We start from the raw sequence: 19955 nt of genomic DNA, 5'->3' as shown, positions 1-19955 counted from the left end.
CCTGCGCGTCCGGAGCCTGTGCTCTGCAACGGGAGAGGCCACAACAGTGAGAGGCCTGCGTACCGCAAAAAAAAAAAAAAAAAAAAAGAGCAATGGGGCAGACAGGGAGGGAGGAATCAGGAACAGAGCCATGCAAAGTATTTGAATTTTATCTACAGATGATGGGGAGACAGTGCATGCTTCCTAAGTATGAGGCAGCATCAGGAGTGACATGTTTGGTCATTCTGGTGCCAGTGTGAAGGACAGGTGGAGAGAAGTGAGAATGTTGGCAAGGAGGTTGTTGCAGTAGTCCAGGCAAGATGCTGATGGTGAACTGGAAGAGCAAAAGTGGAGAATGGGACAGAGGTAAGAAGTAACCAAGAGGTAGACTAAGCCTAGGTTAGGGATAGGTTAGATATGAGCAGGGTGTGGGGGGGGCAGTCAAGGTTGACTGTTGGTGTTCCAGCGTGGGTGACTGTGTAGGTGCCACCTTTTGATAAGAATATGGGAAGGGAAAGGGTTTGCTCATGGAGAAGATAAGAATACAGGTGTCATTGTTATGATGTAGAAAGTTTCCATAGAGGGAGAGGCCACTTGGAGGTGGCCAGACAAGGATTTATGACGGTCTCAGGACTTGAGCTTAGACCTTTAAAGATGGTCGGATTTAGAAAAGTGAAGGGACACATGTACAGCATCCTAGGCAAAAAATGTCTGAGCAAAGGCACAGAAGTGGCATAGTAGAACCATTTTCTGGAGGTAAGTATGTATATTAGTCTTTGCAAGTAGGACAGTGGTGGAAGAAAGGGAATGGAGAGGTTCATCCTCAAACAATATAGAGTCTGCATCTGAAATCTTCCTTTAGGAGAGAGAATTCAGTACTTCGTGAAGCATCAGGGTCCACTGTTGATCAGCAATCCCAGATGACTAGTGAGAGGCACCATAAATATGATGACATTGACAGTGATCTTGTCTGAATATTACAGTTCTTTGTCATGCCAGGATTCATGGGTCCACTGAGCAGCTTTACAGCTATAGCCAGAACTCGGTTCTCCTAAATCCCATCTCAAGATTAAACATCATTTTAGCAGTATACTCAGAACCACTGGCGCACCAAGGTTTTTGCAAACATCTAATATTACAGTTATATGTAAAGTGTCAAAAAACAAGTTCAACACAAGTTTAACACTTTCAATTGATTTCATCTCACTATGAAGTCTTTAATTGTTATTTTAAGTTAAACTAAATTCTGTAATAAAATTTTCACATTGTATAAAACAATCACTAGTAAAAATAAACTTCTTAAAGTCTATACTATATTTTCTATCGTATCAGGCACTATGATAATTAAATTTTAATGCCATCCAAAAATACATAAATTTAAAAATTATTATTTAAAAGTTTCAGCTGTAAAAATATCACTTGCTGTGTTCAGCCTTAAATTATCGCAAGTGGAGGTGGAATACTTGTAAATTTGTAAAGCCCATCATTGCAAAACAAATACAACACCAACCAGAGCATGAGGTGCTTATTTTCTTGGAATACATTCAGATTTCTTTCCCTCATTTCCCCTTGGTAGCGATCAAATCCCTAACATCTTTCCATCATTTCCTCTTGGTAGCGATCAAATCCCTAACATCTTTCCCTCATTTCCCCTTGGTAGCGATCAAATCCCTAACATCTTTCCGTCATTTCCCCTTGGTAACGATCAAATCCCTAACATCTTTCCCTCATTTCCCCTTGGTAGCGATCAAATCCCTAACATCTTTCCATCATTTCCCCTTGGTAGTGATCAAATCCCTAACAGCTCTTGATAGTTCATCAGTTCTTGCTTCAATGCCATCCTTGAAAACAAAGCCATTCTGTGATTCTGCATATGTCATTGTGAACTAAAACAAATCACAGGTAAAAGGGGAGGTCAGATTGCTTCATGTGAGTTCTTTTAGAAAATATTGTTTCTCCTATAACATAATTGGAAACTCAGTTATAGGGCAATCTGCTAAACACCTGTCAAAAAAAAAAAAAAAGAAAAAGAAAAGGACTACATCCTTCCTCATAATTTTAAGCTGCCTCTTCTCTTTTACAACTTTATTCATTTTCATTCATTTCACTCCCATTCTGGCTCTGCACATTATGCTGCTTCCATATATAATTTTTTCCGAGAGCTCAGACACAGTAAAACTGCATTCGTATCTTATTGCCTAAATAGACATTTCAGGAACATATTCCTTTTGGTTTTCTACCTCTGTTAAATGTGATCTAAATTTTCTGATGTTCCTCAAAATTCTACATTAGTGAATTGTGCTCTAAATTCTCTGAAATATACCTCAGAGCCCAGAACACTAGGAAGCAAGTTTGGCAGGCAAATGCAAGAAACAGCTAAGGGATAAGGATGAAATAGGCAGCTCACTCCTGGGAAATTCCTGGAGGGAAGTCAGATTTCTAGCCTAAGAAAAATGAGCTCACTTCTCCCCCTGGTGCCCAGAACTTGCGATGTTATCAGCTCTATATTTCCTTGAATGAGAGAAGGCAGGATAGTGGACTCTCCTTCCTCTGACCTCTCATTCTGGTATCTTCTGAACTGCAATTAATATATTTGGAGTAGTACAATATATTGATTCGAAATGGACTGATGTCATGTCAGTTTCTTAAAGAATTAAATGTAGAAAATTCCCATTATATTTCAGTCTGATACAGCCACTATGCCTTTGGTACTCTCTATTTAGCCTCATTTATTTGCAATTAATGGAGGAGTAAAAGAAAAAATATATATATAACATATGCATATACTATATACTATTAGTAATACATTGTCTGTACATATATTTGATAACCCAGCTTCACAAAGGACCCTGAATGCTTTTACAAAGGATTCCCTCTATCAGTCAATTAAAAAAATCAAAGATCAAACATATACGCTTCATGGAAGCAGGCATTTTTGTCTGTTTTTTCCTCTAATAAATCTGAATCTCCAAGAACAGAGCCTGGCACATAGTAGATGCTCAATAAGCATTTGTTAAAAGAGAAACTTCACTGGATGAACCATATGTAAAAATTCTGCCTCTTATTCAGCATCAATTCCTTTTACTTTACAACTTTTTTCCAGAATCACTTGTTCTTCCTTCCCAGATTTTCCTACAGAAGCCAAATGGAGTGGGACATTAGAAACAACCAACCACAAAGCATTACAGAAGGCAAATTTGGTTTCTGAAAGAGCTGCAGTTAAACACTGATTTCTTCCTTTAATTTCTATTATCTGAACTTCAATTTCCTGTTTATCTCTCTACTTTTGAATGACAGTTCACTACTCTGCCTTCAAATAAGAGAATGAACGTATATGAAAATCAACCTTATTTCATATTGCATTCAAAAAGCTGCTTTCCCAATGAATTTGTGACATCTTTTGACACTCATTTTCATTCTGAAACTTGGATTTATACCTGGTCAAAACTACAGTAATTTACTTTTGCTCATTACACAAAGGCAACACTTGTTAGATCAACATCCCCTTGTGGAACAATTTAACAAACTATAAGTAGGAAATTCTTTGTTTACTTGTTTATTTTAACAGCCAAACATTTGGTCAATGACTAAGTAATATAGTTAATATGATCAAAATTCCTCATTCAGTATGCAAGGAAAACTAGATTATGTTTTTTATTCTGCCTTCTTCTAAGCTGAAAACACTTTTTGTCATTTTGGATGCTTCCAGTAAAGCCATTAGGAAAAAAAAACAATTTGTAATATTTGTCCCACGACATCTTTCTTCTGCCTATGAGTTAAAATATTTGAGATGAGGAGATGATGGAAAAAAAGAACCCATTATTTTTGTGGACTCAGATAGTTTCAAGGTGCCTTTTGAGCTTATTATGCTCTATGATTCTAAAATCCCTTGCCTGTCCATAACTTTGGGGAAATTCCACTACCTCTAAAATGCCAGACTTGTACCTTAGAGTCTGGAAGCAAAGCCCAAAATAGGGCTCAAATAATCAAAATTCCTTCTAAGCATTAGGTCTAACATTAAATGAATGAATGAATGATAAATATTATATGCTGTTTCCTAATATTTGTTTTTATTTTGACATAGAAACATTTTACATTTCTCAGGAATGAATAAAATCGGTGCTCCAAGAAATGTCATGCCATTCTCCCCAAACCTTCTCCATTGATAATTTTGCTTCTCACTGCCAACAACCCTAGTCCTTTCCAAACCTAAAATAAATATTGAAAACAAGTTTTCCTGGGTTCTGCTGCCCACCTCAAGCTGCCATGACCTCTTCTCTATTTAGTCCTCTCCTCTCCCTAGTTCGTTCAAATAACTAGTCTATGCTCCATGTGTTCTCAGGCTCACCTCCTTTTCTGGCCTCAGTCTTGCATCAGTTGGGTCCGGTTTCCTCTCCAGTATGCAGGAGCTTCTCTCAACGGGCACCTCTGCTTTCCTATTTGTATGTCAGCGACTTGATTTATACTTGAGGCCATATATATATTTTTTTACATCTTTATTGGAGTATAATTGCTTTACAATGGTGTGTTAGTTTCTGCTTTATAACAAAGTGAATCAGTTATACATATACATATGTTCCCATATCTCTTCCCTCTTGCGTCTCCCTCCCTCCCACCCTCCCTATCCCACCCCTCTAGGTGGTCACAAAGCACCGAGCTGATCTCCCTGTGCTATGTGGCTGTTTCCCACTAGCTATCTACCTTACCTTTTGATGCATTCCTTGGGCTGCCAACATACACGTGCCCCCTCCCCCAACAATGACACTCCTTAACATAATAGGGGTTTTATTATTCGTTGCCGGGAGGGATCATAACAGGAGAGGCACCTAATAGCTATTTACTTTTAGAAAGAGTCCTGCAACTGTTATTTATGCTAAAATAGCATACGATATTTTTGAAAGATGTTCTTCAAAAGTTAACTGGGGGGCTTCCCTGGTGGCGCAGTGGTTGAGAGTCCACCTGCTGATGCAGGGCACACGGGTTCGTGCCCCGGTCCGGGAAGATCCCACATGTCGCGGAGCGGCTGGGCCCGTGAGCCATGGCCGCTGAGCCTGCGCGTCCGGAGCCTGTGCTCCGCAGCGGGAGAGGCCACAACAGTGAGAGGCCCGCGGAAAAAAAAAAAAAAAAAAAGTTAAGTGGATAATGTTAAACAGTCTTATCCAAAAGTAGAAGAAAAGGGAATTTGCCCTTTGCATGCTTCCCTAAGCTCCTCCCCTTAGAACCCTGATCAATGAATGAATGTTCATGAATATACCATTCATATCAGTACCCCTGCTTCGTGAGTGGAAAGGAAAATGTACAGAGAACCTGTGCTCTTCTTCCAAGCCCCAGTGTTCTTAAAATTCCCAGTACGAAATGTGTCACGATCATAATCATCTTCCTCCTCTCAGCTCGCACTTCAGGGAGAATTTACTCCGCTGCCAGAACTACCATCCATTTAGTTTATCACATCGATACTGAACTGAGTTCCCCCCCCCCATCCACAGAACATTCCTTCCTTCCACATATGCTGCACCTACTCTGTTCCTGGCATTGTCTGGTGTACTGATTTACATCCTCTCTGTTGGAAGGAGGGAGACTGGTAATAAATAAAATAACTTAACAGTGCAGTAAGTGCTATGAATTAAATAAAGCAGGTTATTATTAAAAAGTGACAGATGAAGGAAGGAATAAAAAAGGGCCAACATTAGAAAGTACAGAAAAGGTCTCTTTAAAGAGGTGACATTTGAACTGAAATGTGGGTGATGAGAACGATCAGGAGGACAGTTGTTTAGGTAGAGGGGGTGGGATGTGCAAAGGACCTGAGGTCGCAAGGCCCTCTCTCCCCCACGTACCTGGAACTGTCCTCATCTCCTGTGTAGGATGCCCTCATCTCTAATGCTATTTTATATGTGATTTTTCAGACTCAGGAGTATCCAGATGTCCGGCTCGTCTAAAATGATCAGTGCCTTACTGGCTTTTACAGACTTCATCTTAATACTATATACTTGACCTTCAAGGGCTTAAAAAAGAAACAGCAATTCAAAGCAAGCCTGCACCTGATTCAGCAGAACCACTGTTGACCCCACTGTCTAATATGTCACTGTTCCTTATCTAAGAATCCATAGAATATACAATTCACAAAACTTAGTGCCGGGGGAAAAAGAACCCAAAACTCCTGAAAAACTGTTTTCTTTCATTAACGGGTTCTAGGTAACCTGTCCTGTAAACCCTTTTATTTTGGCTGCTGGAACCTCAGAGCTGAAATGTAGCGCTCCTGTTATGATGACAATCCTACCCATGTCTTGTGGCCGTTCACCCTCTCCCCCCATTTATTTCTCTTTGTGGCTTCTTATCTTTGTTTTGTTTAATTTTCATCGCCCTCTGTGAAAGTGCTTTTATTTAAGCTGCCTCAAACCTTTGGGAAATAGAAAGTGTATAAATCATTAATCACAAGTGCTTTCTAGACAATCACAAGTAACTTCCTCGTTGCAAAATCTAATGTGTTGCCTTGGTCCTGAACTTAGCCTTTCTGCCACATGACATAACTCAGCTGCTCTTCCTTCTTTAAACTGTCTCCTTTTTCCGATCTTTTTAGAAGATTACTATAAATATGAAGAAAATTGGTTAAAAACAATTCCACTTCCTTGGTTTCGTGGTATACTACAGTGTCTTCATTCTCTTTTTAACACTTCTTTTTTCACTCTGACCATCTTATGTATGAATGTATATATATATGTGTGTATGTATTTTAGTTTCCTTCTTTTACCACATGCTCATTCAATGTAGATATCCTCCAGGATTCTATTCTAAGCTCTCACTGCTCTCTACACGTTTTCCTTTGGCAATCACTTACTACTGTCACCTCTGAGGAAAAGATGTTCAAGGTTTATTTCTAGCTCTAGCCTCTCTCCTGAGTTTGCATTCCAAATTCCCTGGAGCGATTTGCACCTTGGAGTCAGAATGAAGCCTTTTGCAGTTCTCCCCTCCTAACCCCTTAACGCTCCTCTATAACATCTCTGCCAGTTTTGTCCACTGAGCATTTGACAGTAAACTTACCACTTCTCAAGGCAGCCCATCTACCAAGCCAGCCTTGACTTTTAAAAAGTTATTCCTAACAGGATGGCAAAATCTATCTCAGTGACATGTGCCCACTGGTTCTAATGCTATTTTTAAGAGGAGCAGTAGGAGCTAAGATACATTAAATGCCAAATGTGTGCCAGGGCATTGCCCGTATTATCTGCTTACAACTCTGCCATATGGTTTTATTATTCCCGTTATGTCACTGGGGCAATTTAAAATGAGTCTAATCATTTCACATGGCTCTTCTCCAAATGGAGAAACACACATATTCTCTAGGGGGACCACTCTATTCCAGCTTAAGAAAGTACAAATGCCTCCAATAATCACTTCTCACATGAATTACTGGCTTTGTATCGCAAACCTCTAACCACGGTGTCCAGAGGAAAGAAGTTCACAACAGTATTCTAGTTATGGTTTGAAAAATGCAGAATACTGCAGAAGTGTCATCAACTTCATTCTAGACACTCTGTGCCTCTATTGACATAGCTTAAGAGCAGACCTGTTGCTTCCTACTGAATCAAGCAGGCTTTTAATCCACAGCCTGGGAAACATCTGCTAGAACTCTGATGGGTGTGGCAAACCCTTCCCCAAGCTGAACTCAGCTTGTTTCCTCCCTAACCTCTTCATCAGTTTGGTTTCTCCAGGTCTTAATGGCATCTGTATTACCTAGATACACAGGCTCAAATCTTCTATATCAGCTTTAAGGGTCTTTTCACATCTTCTAAATCTCATTGGCGACCAAATCCTGAAGGCTCTGAGCGGAACGTGATTTCATGACATCATCTTCCTACTGCCTTGGGTTGGCCTTTGGCCGTTTCCCAGTTCAGGCCTCATCTTCTCTCGCTTGGACAGCTGAACCCGTCTTCCTGCTGCCTTTCTCCTCCCCACTGCCCAGACCTGACATGCGCAATCCTCACCCTGTAATCCTCTACTCATATGGTGCCCATGGCGCTCTGGGTCTGTCAAGGACGATGCTAGCTTTTCACTTGGATATTAACACCTGCCAGTATCTGTCTCCTTCTTGGCTTCATCCTGTGATTTCCTGCATGTACTATATATTTTTGGAAAACTGTGCCACAAAGTATTTTTCAACTTTTCCTAGTCCTGTGCTTTTTTTTCTTTACATTATCTTTGAGCCTGGAAGGCCATTCTTTGCCTGTCAAATTTCCATCTTTCACAACCTAAGTGTCCATCAACAGATGAATGGATAAAGAAGATGTGGCACATATATACAATATGTATAGCTAATTCACTCTGTTATACAGCAGAAACTGACACACCATTGTAAAGCAATTATACTTCAATAAAGATGTTAAAAAAATTTCCGACTTTCAATAGTTTGAGAAAATATTACCACCTCAAAAAAACTTTTGCCAGGTCCTGGCCTGGCCATTTAAAATGAATCTAAAGTTCCTCACAGCATTTTATTTCACTCCTAGAATATAACAGTAATCCCAATTTACATACATATTTTCTTTCTTCAACTAGTCTTTAGTTTCCTTTAGCCTTGGCTATGATTTATTTAATTATACTATTCCCAATTCCGGAGTAAGGCTCTAGTTAGTTGCATTAATTGTGAATAAGGAGGCAGGAAACAAAAAGGGTGAAAGGAATAAGTAGCTGAACGTGAAGGCAAGTTGTGAATCGAACGCAAACACTTGGAAAATCAGACCCACGCAGGCATATTTATAGGTGCACCAAAAGACTACTCTCTCTTTCCATCATTTCTGCCTGTTCAGAATTTAATTTTTTAGATTGTGAGCTCTACTTTCAAGCACATGACCTCCTTCTTTTTTCCTGAGATCTAACCAGACTGGGACTTTCCTGGGGCTAGTGGTCAGAGGCCAGTACACTCAGTGCCAACGCTGATTTTGGCTATAATAAGCAGCTTCACTAAATAAGTATTTTCAGTGTTCCTACTAAGCCATAAATCCACATGTCCTTAAAAATAATCTCCTTCAAGCACTCTTGTCACTCCCCCGAAGTCTTAATAAATAGTTTAGATGTTAAGTCATTGTACTGCCCACTGCTCAATAAAGCAAAGCTTCACAGGTGCATTTATTCATTGCTGGTATTATAAAGCAAAGTGTAAAGATCCCTTTATGTCACAAAAATAAAGTTAACTTTATAGAAGATGGATTTAGGAGTAGTTCCACTTAAATAGAAAATTTGGAGCAGATTTTTTTTATCAATGTGGTTGAATTGGGGTATCACCTACAAGAATTTTGTAACTATTCGACGTAATCTATGTCAGGTCAAGAAAAGTTCTATACATTTTTTCCTTCCTGGAATGAACATTTATTTAATGAAATTCTACCTCACGAAACACCACTTGTATTACTCAGATGTTCAGTCAATGAAATTACTGAATTAATGGAAAAAATTACCATCTTAAGATTAGGTCACACGAATTTATGAAACTGGAGGTGGTTACATAATACAGCAGAGTTACATAATAATGACTGAATGATATTATACCTTAAGATGTAATAAGATTTTAGCTAATAGTCTCGTTTTCTGAGTCTAGCCTTCCTGCTTTTTACTTGACTTTCTTTCTTACATCACTGGTGTCTCCTCTTGGATTCTCAAGTATGTATCATCCCCTCCCCAGCGCTTGGCTGTGATTGCACAGGCATCAGGTCAGTTATTTCCTGCTCTCAACCCACAAACAAAAAGGGAAAACACACCCATATTCTCAAACATTGACACATAAAACGTCTTTTCAAAATATTAAATTTTGCAACAATTCCAGTATACAAGGATTTCTCTAGCCCTTGGTTTTCAGCATTAAAAATTATACATAAATATATCCTTCAACTAAATCCATCATTTATATAAATATAGGTGGGTCATTATACACTGGATTTACTAAAAGTAATTTAGTCTGAAATATTTCTTCAGCAGCAAAAATTCAGATTACTGGACATGAGCTGATGAAGAAAACATGGGCTCTAATAGCTTGAATCAAAATTGCCAACATCATTTATTCATAAACTAGCAGAGATATGACAATCAGGCCAGTTTATTCGTGTGTGTGTGTGTGTGTGTGTGTGTGTGTGTGTGTGTCTGTTCTGATAAAACTTTATTAACAAAAATAGGCAGTGGGCCAGATGTTTGCCCATTGGCTGTGATTTGCCAACCCCTGGTCTTGAGGATCAAGTCTTAGAATCCACAGAAATGAAGTTAAAGACACAGGCTGCCACTTAATAGCGACTAATTCTGGGCAAGTTATTTAACTTTTCTTTGCTTCAGTTTCCTTGTTTATAAAATGAAGAGAGACAGACCAACATGACAGAACCTACTTCATAGGATTATTCTGAGAAGCAAGTGAATTAATATAGGAACAGTAGGCTAGTTTATTCTTGATCAGCAGAATGAAATAAAACAGCAGGGTTTTTTTTTGTTTTCGTGTTTTTCCCTGACAGATTTAACATTTGAGTTCTTGATACGTTTTAAATTTCAGGCACAAAATTGTGTGACTATCCTAAAAATTATATAAAATAACATAAACACCTATTTTTCTGTAAAGTGTTTGATGTACAAAAAGAATTTATATTCCTTCCTCTTCAATTTATCTCTGTAGAAATATCTCTACTACTATTACTACTACTGCTGCTAGTAACACTGTAAGAGAGAAATGGGGGAGTGAAATGTTACACTCCACCCAAACAGTAGGGAAGGAAAAATTTTATATTTCAATTTACACAGGAGTATTTAGTACTCTAATTTACATTAAAGTATTTAATACTCTAATTCAAAATGCAGCATTCAGTTAGTCATAACAGTTTATAAGTTATACTGGTTATTATATTGCTTTATAGCATAACCATGCCTTAGTGCCTTCAAAAAAGATATTCATTTTTCCTGTGCTTTTATCTAGTGAGTCTTCTTTTTTTTTTTTTTTTTTTTTGGTACGCGAGCCTCTCACTGCTGTGGCCTCTCCCGTTGCGGAGCTCAGCGGCCATGGCTCACGGGCCCAGCCGCTCCGCGGCATGTGGGATCTTCCCAGACAAGGGCACGAACCCGTGTCCCCTGCATCGGCAGGCGGACTCTCAACCACTGCGCCACCAGGGAAGCCCTCTAGTGAGTCTTGACCATGCTAAACTCATAGGTCACCAGCAAAATGCTGTATGGTGGTGCTGAGTGAAATAAATTGAGAAAGAAATAGGTTGAGACCCCAAATTAGCACATATAGTTACTTATTGACAGCCTAATTAAAGGTTTAATGATTAGCGAGTTAAATTTGGTGGCTGAAATGAGGGTTTAGCTTACTTTCAAGTTAATTCATTCATAATGTCAATATCTTTCATCACCATATACAGGCAATTTAACTGTATGTTCACAACATTTTGCTAGGAAGGACTTGAAGTCTTTACTTTGACTTTATAAATGGTATCAAATCATCCTAGATCAGGATAAATCCAGTTGCTGGATTTCGAGATCACTCTAGTGATTTCAACAAGTAGGTGCTGAAGATGGTTTTCTTCAAAATCAAATGTAGTTTTTCTTTTCATATCTGAAAAGATTATTCTGGATTTCTGGTCAACTTACTATATTACAAAAAGATTGTTATCAGTGAAAGAACTGCAATAATATCGGGATAAAAAATTATAATATTTTTATTGTATGGGAAATGCAGATCCTTAGGAAGGGTGGGGCTATCACTTTCGCTGTCTCCCTTTGCTCACCCCCTCACCCAACATCTTAACATACCTGAAATTATATGATGATGATTACCCAGGGTAGCCTTTAAGTGAGGGGGAAAATGGCACAGTACACATATATGCAGACAATTTGTTCACTTTAATGAGGGAGAATTGGGAGTTGGGGAGGGCTGAGCCTTGAGCCTTCTGTTGTTTGGACATGGTGGTGGATGGTAAATCATCCCCCAGCAGAGCCACTTCCTGTTCTCCCTTCCCCTTATCTGAGCCTCTGCTTAGCAGCTTTTAGGCTCACTGACCTCCAAGTGTAGAAGGAGCAGATATTTCTACACTTTGAGGTCAACGGTCCTAAAATTCCTAAATCTGAAGGAGATCCTTGCTCATTCCTTCCATGTCGTATCTAGTTATGACTTGTAAACTTAGAATGACCAGGGCTCACCCGATGAAAGCAAAATAATACTAAGTCGAAGAAGCATCTATGTGAACTTGTGGAAAGGGGCCATGTGTAATCATTTTTCTGCATCCAAAATCATATCGCAGAGCCTGGCACATAGTAGGTGCTCAAGAATTTTATGAATGAATGAATGTTCACTTAACAGGTTGGTTAAACAAGTTGGTCAGGAAAGAATTACACAGCAGACACATGGAGAGCAGCCTCAACATTAATAAGGACCCATTAGTTAAGACAAATACTGGTAAGAAATGAACATTCCTTCAAGCACTTATCTACAGGATGTTTCTTGGGTTTATTTTAATTATTTTATTTATTATTTTAATTATTCTTGGGTTTATTTTTCATTATTTAATTCTAGTACAGTATATAACAGTTGCATAGTGATTGTCAATACATGACAAATTATGGACATAATTTCACTTACTCCCTCAACATTTTTAAGGTATGTACAATCAGTCTTTAATTTACAGATAATGACACTAAGGCTCAACAAAGCTAAGGCCAAATCTCTGGTTATTTGAATCCAAAATTTGCACTCTTTCTACCAAATTGCATAAGCTGCTTCTAAAGTCTCTTTTTTTCAAGGGCAATTTTCCATATGCTTTTTCACACCCTCTAAATTAAATCGCATAGCTTGCTACTTTTCTTATAGCAGACTTTCAAATATTTGTTGATTTTGATTCATTGAAGCCTGAAAAAAGTAGAAGGGTTGAGGGAAACAGGGTGGAGACATGGGGTAGTTTTCCTAGAAACAAAATGGACTCCTAAAATCTCTAGATAGCCTGTCATAATACACCAAAAAAACAAGCCCCTACCGTTTATTGATACTAGAGATACAGACAGTGCTGTCAACTTTCACAAAAGGTTCTCACTGGATTTAACTCACGATGCCATTGGGAAGACCCGAGATAATTAAAGAAATGAAATAAACACTTACCTGCTCGTTTCATTTATGTCATAATTTCCCCTGGGTTGTGTCTGTTTTCTTTTAATGCCATGGCACTTGAATTAAAACCTTTGTATTTCAATAGCCAATCAGAAGTGCTGTGAAAAGGCTGTGACCTAATCCAAGGAAGTAAATATTTGCTTTGTGAACCACATTCATTGTTTATAATAAAGTTATATTTACTGACACAGAGATTTTTTTTGAAAAATATCAAATACAAAGTTTAAGGAATTCAGAGAGATTTTAGATGTTTATTACTCATTCTAGAATTTCAAGTATAAAGCATTTATATAATTCAATGAAAAAGCCTGCACATCTAGAAAACAGTAGAGCAAGAACTCAAATCCAGTTCTATTTGAAACGAGCTTTTCTGTTCCACCAAAGCTCACTGCTCCTCCTACAGGGGCCTCCTGTTCATTATAGATTCCAGGTTCGCTGATTCTGAATTACTGAGGCTTTACTATATTTGATAAACTGGAACCAGCAAAAATTATAAAATTTTATCCTTTCTAGGTAGTTTAATATCTAAGGGACTTTATAGATTTTCCAAGCTAAATATTTAAGCTTCTGAAACCAAATTTGTCAATAGTCACAGAATTTAAAAATTCAAAACCGGGAACTTATCAGAGCACTGAATCGTGTGAAACACTACAGATAGAGAGCTCATTAAGGTACTAGATTAGTCTCAACTTTTAAATATTTAAATTTCACCTCCAGTTTAAAAATGAGATGACAGGATTCTAATATGACATGGCCTTATAATGAAGCTTAATTGATTTCATTCTGATGAGAAACTTCAATGAATGCTCTAGAGGACCTCCATCTACTCCCATATTTCCTTTCAATCTCATTTATCTCAGGAAAACTCAAAACTGGCAGAAACAATCAATGAAAATCTGAGAGCTTGTCATGTGATGTACATGCTTCTTGTTAATAAGGTGTGAGTGTGTGTGCATAGTACCCAAACAGAAGAATGACAGACGTCAACTAGTAAAAGGAACTGTGCACTTTGGAAGGCCCCAGCATGGTGGCAGGTGGCAGTATGTTATGGACAACATAGCAGCCCTAATGCTGTGGCTGGTCTGTCTCCAGCCTTTGGTAATGTTTGTGCCACTCCATTTGAGCTAGAGCCATTCAACCACAAAGATCTCTGTAGTCTTTGCCACGTGTCTTCTTTGTCACTAAGCATTTCCTTTCTTTGCTTTTGCCTTGTCTTTTAAAATTAACATTCGCACTCAAATAATAAAATCATTCAGAATACAATGGAAAAATGGGCAGAAGACTTGACCAAGCGATCTTCGAGACAAAAATGGCTATAAGCATGTCAAAAAAGTTATCAGCATTCTTAGTAACCAAGGAATTAATATAATTAATTAGTAACCAAGGAATTAATATAAATATTATAATAATAATATAATAATAAATAATAATAATAATAATAATATAAAAATAAAAATATAATAATAAAAATATCATTTTCATCTATCAAGTTAGCACAATTTTTTTATTTTTATTTATTTTTTATTGGCATATAATTGCTTTACAATGTTGGGTTAGTTTCTGCTGTACAATGAAGTGAATCAGCTATATGTATACCTATATCCCCTCCCTCTTGGACCTCCCTCCCTTCCCCCCCATCCCACCCATCTAGGTCATCACAGAGCACGGAGCTGAGCTCCCTGTGTTATACTGCAGGTTCCCACTAGCTATCTATTTTACACATGGTAGTGTATTTATGTCAAACCTAATCTCCCAATTCATCCCACACTCCCCTTCCCCCACACCCATGTCCACATGTCTGTTCTCTATGTCTGCGTATCTATTCCTTCCCTGCAAATAGGTTCATCTTTCTACATTCCAGTATATGTGTTAACATACGATATTTGTTTTTCTCTTTCTGACTTACTTCATGCTGTATGACAGACTCTAGGTCCATTCACATCTCTACCAATGACCCAATTTCATTTCTTTTTATGGCTGAGTAATATTCCATTATATATATGTACCATATCGTCTTTATCCATTCATCTGTCCATGGGCATTTAGATTTAGCAAAGAGGTTTTTTTTGTGTGTTTTTTGTTCTTTTTTTTTGCGGTATGTGGGCCTCTCACTGTTGTGGCCTCTCCCGTTGCGGAGCACAGGCTCCGGAGGCGCAGGCTCAGCGGCCATGGCTCACGGGCCCAGCCGCTCCGCGACATGTGGGATCTTCCCGGACCGGGGCACGAACCCGTGTGCCCTGCATCAGCAGGTGGACTCTCAACCACTGCGCCACCAGGGAAGCCCAGCAAAGAGTTTTTAAAAGATGATACTTTGTTGGTGAGAACTAGATGTTCTAAGTAGCAAGCCTAAAGGAAAAAATGCCATAGATACGCAGACAAAGCCTACACCTTAGGATGCACATCAGTTAAAACAGTGAAATATTGTAAATAATGTCAACATTCAAAAAAGAAAGAATAGCCAAATAAATTGACGGCTATCAGGTGAATTATTTTGCAGTCACTAAATTATATTAAAAATACCAATTCCAATTTCTTGGGAAACGTCAACAAAGTAATGTCAATTGTTTAAAAAAGCAAGTATGAAGCTCTACAATATGATTCTAATTCTTTAAAAAATGTCCCACTTATTCATAGGAAACGAACCTGTGGTAAATTTCCCCATATGTTCAATAGCGGTTCTTTAGATATTGGGAAACATGCGAGGCACATGTTCAGCACTTTATACACATTGCATCACATTTATGCTTGCAAACATCTTAGGAAGTGGGTCTCTATCCCTGCTGTTATATCTGAAGAAACTGAGGCTCAGAGCTGGTAAGTAACTTGACCATGGCGACAGAGCTATTCAATGGAGGAGCCAGGACAAAAGCTAAGGTCAACTTGACCCAAAGCTCATGTTCATCATGTCCATGCCTGCCCACAGGTAATTTAAACTTTGTTTGGAAACAGATCAACAATAGAAATATTATAGGAAAAACATGCATATTCACAAAGTGACAATTCTCAAAATGGTTTCCTCCAAAGATGTAGTATATTTGGTAATGAATATGATCACGCTTCTAAAAAAAAAACAGTAAAAATCTTGGAAGTCTTCTGTGAACCATGCCAGTTCTGCAAAATTTATTAATTGAATAAGTTCTTATTTAACACTTGCCTTTTGCCGGATATTGTGCTAGGTATCGGCACCACAGCAGGAATAACAGTATAAAGAAATTTCTTCGGATATTAGGGAAGTCTCTGGGGGTAAGTGGAGATGGGAAGAGATAGTGAGGGTGAGAGTATCTATCAATCTAATATCAAACGTCCTAGCAGGGCTTCCCTGGTGGCGCAGTGGTTGAGAGTCCGCCTGCCGATGCAGGGGACACGGGTTCATGCCCCTGCCCGGGAAGGTCCCACATGCCTGTGGAGCAGCTGGGCCCGTGAACCATGGCCGCTGAGCCGGCGCGTCCGGAGCCTGTGCTCCGCAACGGGAGAGGCCACAACAGTGAGAGGTCCGCATACCGCAAAACAAAACAAAACAAAACAAAAACAAACAAAAAGCAACGACCTAGCTACTTACATCTAAGGACACTTTTATTTCTTTAAGCCTTCCATAAAAACGTATAATATTTCCGAGGATCCAGGACATCCCCTGGAAATGTCATACAGTTTTAAGCCTCTACAATGAATTCATGCTTATACTCTACCTGTAGTAATCAGATGAAATAAAATGCTTTTTAACATCACAGAATTATTCTCATCCACTGGGTATACAGTGGTCCTTGCATTTGCCCTTCTGGGTGGTGCAATATTTTCCTTGTTTAGTAAGCAGAGATGCACTATCAGGAAAAGGCTTCTCAGCAGAAATGCCGTTGGATGGGTTCCCGTCCATCTTCGCTCCACATTTCCTTATCCATGTCCACCTTTCACTTTTCCAGAAAAGCCCATGCCTTGCAGCAAATGGGCTTCTACTATGAAGGCCACTATCTCTACAACTGTAAGTTAACAGGTAAATGCTTTCTTGCTTTTTAGTCTGTGAGTCAACCAGAATTTTTATCAATTTAGTTTTAGATTTGGCTGTTATAATAATGTCATGTGGGTGAGGATATGTACATATCTCCTTTTCTTCAAAGCTCCTAGCCCTAGTGGTAAGAAACGTTAAGGAATGTTTTGTTTTGTTTTTTTTTTTAATTATTATTATTAAAAATTATACAAAGTTCATAGAAATGATAATGACTTAGACTTTCAACATTATGAGTTCAAATAAATTAGGACCCTGTAGGAAGATCCCTAAAAGCAGAGAGATATCTATGTGAGCAGGAAAATGGACGCCTTATTAACGAACAGGAAGAGCAAATTAACCTCCTTGTTAATTCCCTCCTGTGGCCACTGAACACCAAGGAGTAGTTGAGGAACCAGAGCAAAAAGGGTAGAATCTGCCACAACAGACACCTTATGTTGTTTGTTCTGTAAATTAGGTGGTTCTCTTAATCTTTCAGACTACAAATTCAGGAGGAAGGATGAGTGCCCACGGCTCTTGAGATCAGGTGCCATTGCCATGGTGATTCATCTTATTTAATAAATGATACCATCTAATCCTTTGTAGTGATAAACACTTGTTTTCTCATTTCTAAAAATTGTAAATAAACTACCCTACCATGAGGTCTTTAAATATAGTTTTTAAGATTATTAAAACAGTGAATAAGTCTCCTCTCCCATGAGTGTGCTAATTACTATTTTAGCTCTTGTTAACAGAAGAAACAGCTTAATAGTAACTTAACTGGAGGAGGTCAAACCGCTCATTCATTTGAATTTATGAGTACAAACCACCTTTTCATTAGATATCAGTGCAAAGTGTATATTTCATAGATACCTACTATTGTTGCCACAAAGGATTTTAGAAACAAATACAATTTACCCAAAGTGTTCCACAGCTTTCAAAAGTATTAAACACACATAATGTCTAGCAGCTATGAAACCGAGAGAAAAACATTATTTTTCATTACAGGGGTGAAAATTGTTTCTCATTTCTCCAATTAAATGATTTTCAGAGGGTTCATCACCAGGAAAACCAGTATGTATGAACGCCGGAAATGCAGATGGCAGTCTCAGAAACGCTTATGCTGAATGGGAATCCAACTACAAGATTTCTCTCTATTGTCTGTGATAGCCACCCCATGATGGAAATAGTCTGGCTGTAAAACGATTTTTCAAAAGAAAAAGAAACAACTGTGGGAAGATTGCAAAGTTCTCTAGACAAACCTTCAAGTGACTCTTTTAAGTAAGGAAACGTTTATCGAAGGGTCAGAGTGGTTAGGAAAACTACTATGCCAGGAGCCAGGATCAGTCTTGCCGGAGCGACCGAGATTGTCCCAGGTGAGTGGGTGCCCCGGGGCGCAGGGCGGGTCCCCGCACGGCTGGCATCTGTTTGGCCGGGCGACCCTTGCTCTGTCTCCAGGAGCCCAGCGACTCCTGAGGCTGCGCGGGCTGCCCGGGACGCCCTGCCAGCAGCCTCCCGCTCGCGAGGAGCATCTCCCCTCCGCGGCTGCCGAGGCCAGCTCTGTCTCTCCGCCATCCTCAAGTCCTCCGACATTTTTCACAGAGAAAGGGAGGTAGGGAGTAGAGGAAACGGCCGAGTGTCTGCACCCAGCCTCTGCCGCAGCACGAGAAGAGGGAGAGGAGGAAGGCTGGCGGGTAAGCCGCTGTTAAACTGTAATTCTATCGATAATGAAAAGAATCATCATCACCTCTAGCAAGAGAGCCTCGGATACACCCACCCGGGCAGCGGCTAGGGGGTTGGCAGGCGTTCCACCTCCTCGCCCCCTCGAAGGCTGTGAAACCTACCTCAAGTCGTGCACACTAGAACTCCCTTCCCTCCGACCAGAGGGAGGGGAAAGAACAAAAGAGGCCCCCGCCCCCTACCCACACACCTCCGATATTTTATCGATGCTCAAGGTATGCATTTTTGCACCCCCTTTGGCTCACACCCTCACCACTTGCATTTTCCCAAAGGTGAAGCAAGAGAAAATACCACCCCGAGGTGATCGGTCGATTGGACACTGTTAATTTCACATTCGGTTTTCTAACAAACAGCCACCCCAATCGGCAGGTCCTCGCGCCCCGCGGGGTCTCCCGCCGCCCCCGGCCCTCGCTGCCGGATCCCCAAGGCGCCCAGCTCTCCGCCGGGGACCCGACTGAAGGTTCCCTGGGCCGGCAGGACACTCGCCCAGCTGGTCCGCAGCAGCCGGAGGGCGACGAGCGGACCGCGCAGAGGCTGCAACGCGGGATCCAACTTCCCAAAGCAGCGGCGCGGCCCGGGCTTCCTCCCGCGGCGCCGCGGGCAGCGCCGAGACCCCCGCGCCGGCTGACTGCCCCGCCCGGGCACAGGCAGTTGCACTCTCCACCCCCTCTTTCCTTCACCTCCGCACCCCCCCACACACCTTTAAAAGATTCATCCATCGGTGCAGAGCAGACATTTTGATGTCATTTACTTAGCACCGCTCGGTATCAGAGGCAACATCTTACCCAGTCGCCTGGAGGTGTGGGCAGCGCACCGATGGGTCCGGGGGCGCGAGGCTGAGCTGCTCGGTCCTCTAGCGGAGCCGGTTTGCTGCCATCCGCCCAACTTCAGCTCCCCGCTGGCGAGGAGAAGGGAAGAGAGACGAGGAGGGAGTGGTGGGGGAGGGGGAGGAGGGAGAGGTGGGCGGGGAGGGAGCGGGAGCCTCTCGGCAGCGCGCATGCGCCCCGCGGGCGGGCGCAGCCCCTCGCCCGGCTCCGCCAGAGGTGCCGCTTCTTCCCTGGGGGTGCGACCGCTTGAGTCACGGCGCGCCTCCGCCCCTCCCTGGCCGCCAGGCCCAAGCGCGCTCGCCTCGGC

General features: G+C 40.6%; 1 protein-coding gene across 2 annotated transcripts in view; it reads right to left on the bottom strand.

The window, feature by feature from the left end:
• Positions 1 to 19755, bottom strand: part of RGS17 (regulator of G protein signaling 17) — an 88232-nt gene extending 68477 nt beyond the window's left edge. For both annotated transcript variants that reach the window (XM_067701742.1, XM_067701743.1), the window contains exon 1: positions 19607 to 19755. The gene's annotated coding sequence lies outside the window, so the exon portion shown is untranslated. The remainder of the gene's footprint in view (positions 1 to 19606) is intronic.
• Positions 19756 to 19955: the final 200 nt, after the last annotated feature.

Source organism: Pseudorca crassidens, chromosome 13 (genome assembly GCF_039906515.1).
Source record: "Pseudorca crassidens isolate mPseCra1 chromosome 13, mPseCra1.hap1, whole genome shotgun sequence".
NCBI classification, from domain to species: Eukaryota; Metazoa; Chordata; class Mammalia; order Artiodactyla; family Delphinidae; genus Pseudorca; species Pseudorca crassidens.
The sequence above is the reverse complement of the archived record's forward strand: the minus strand, read 5'-3'. Positions and strand labels throughout refer to the sequence as shown.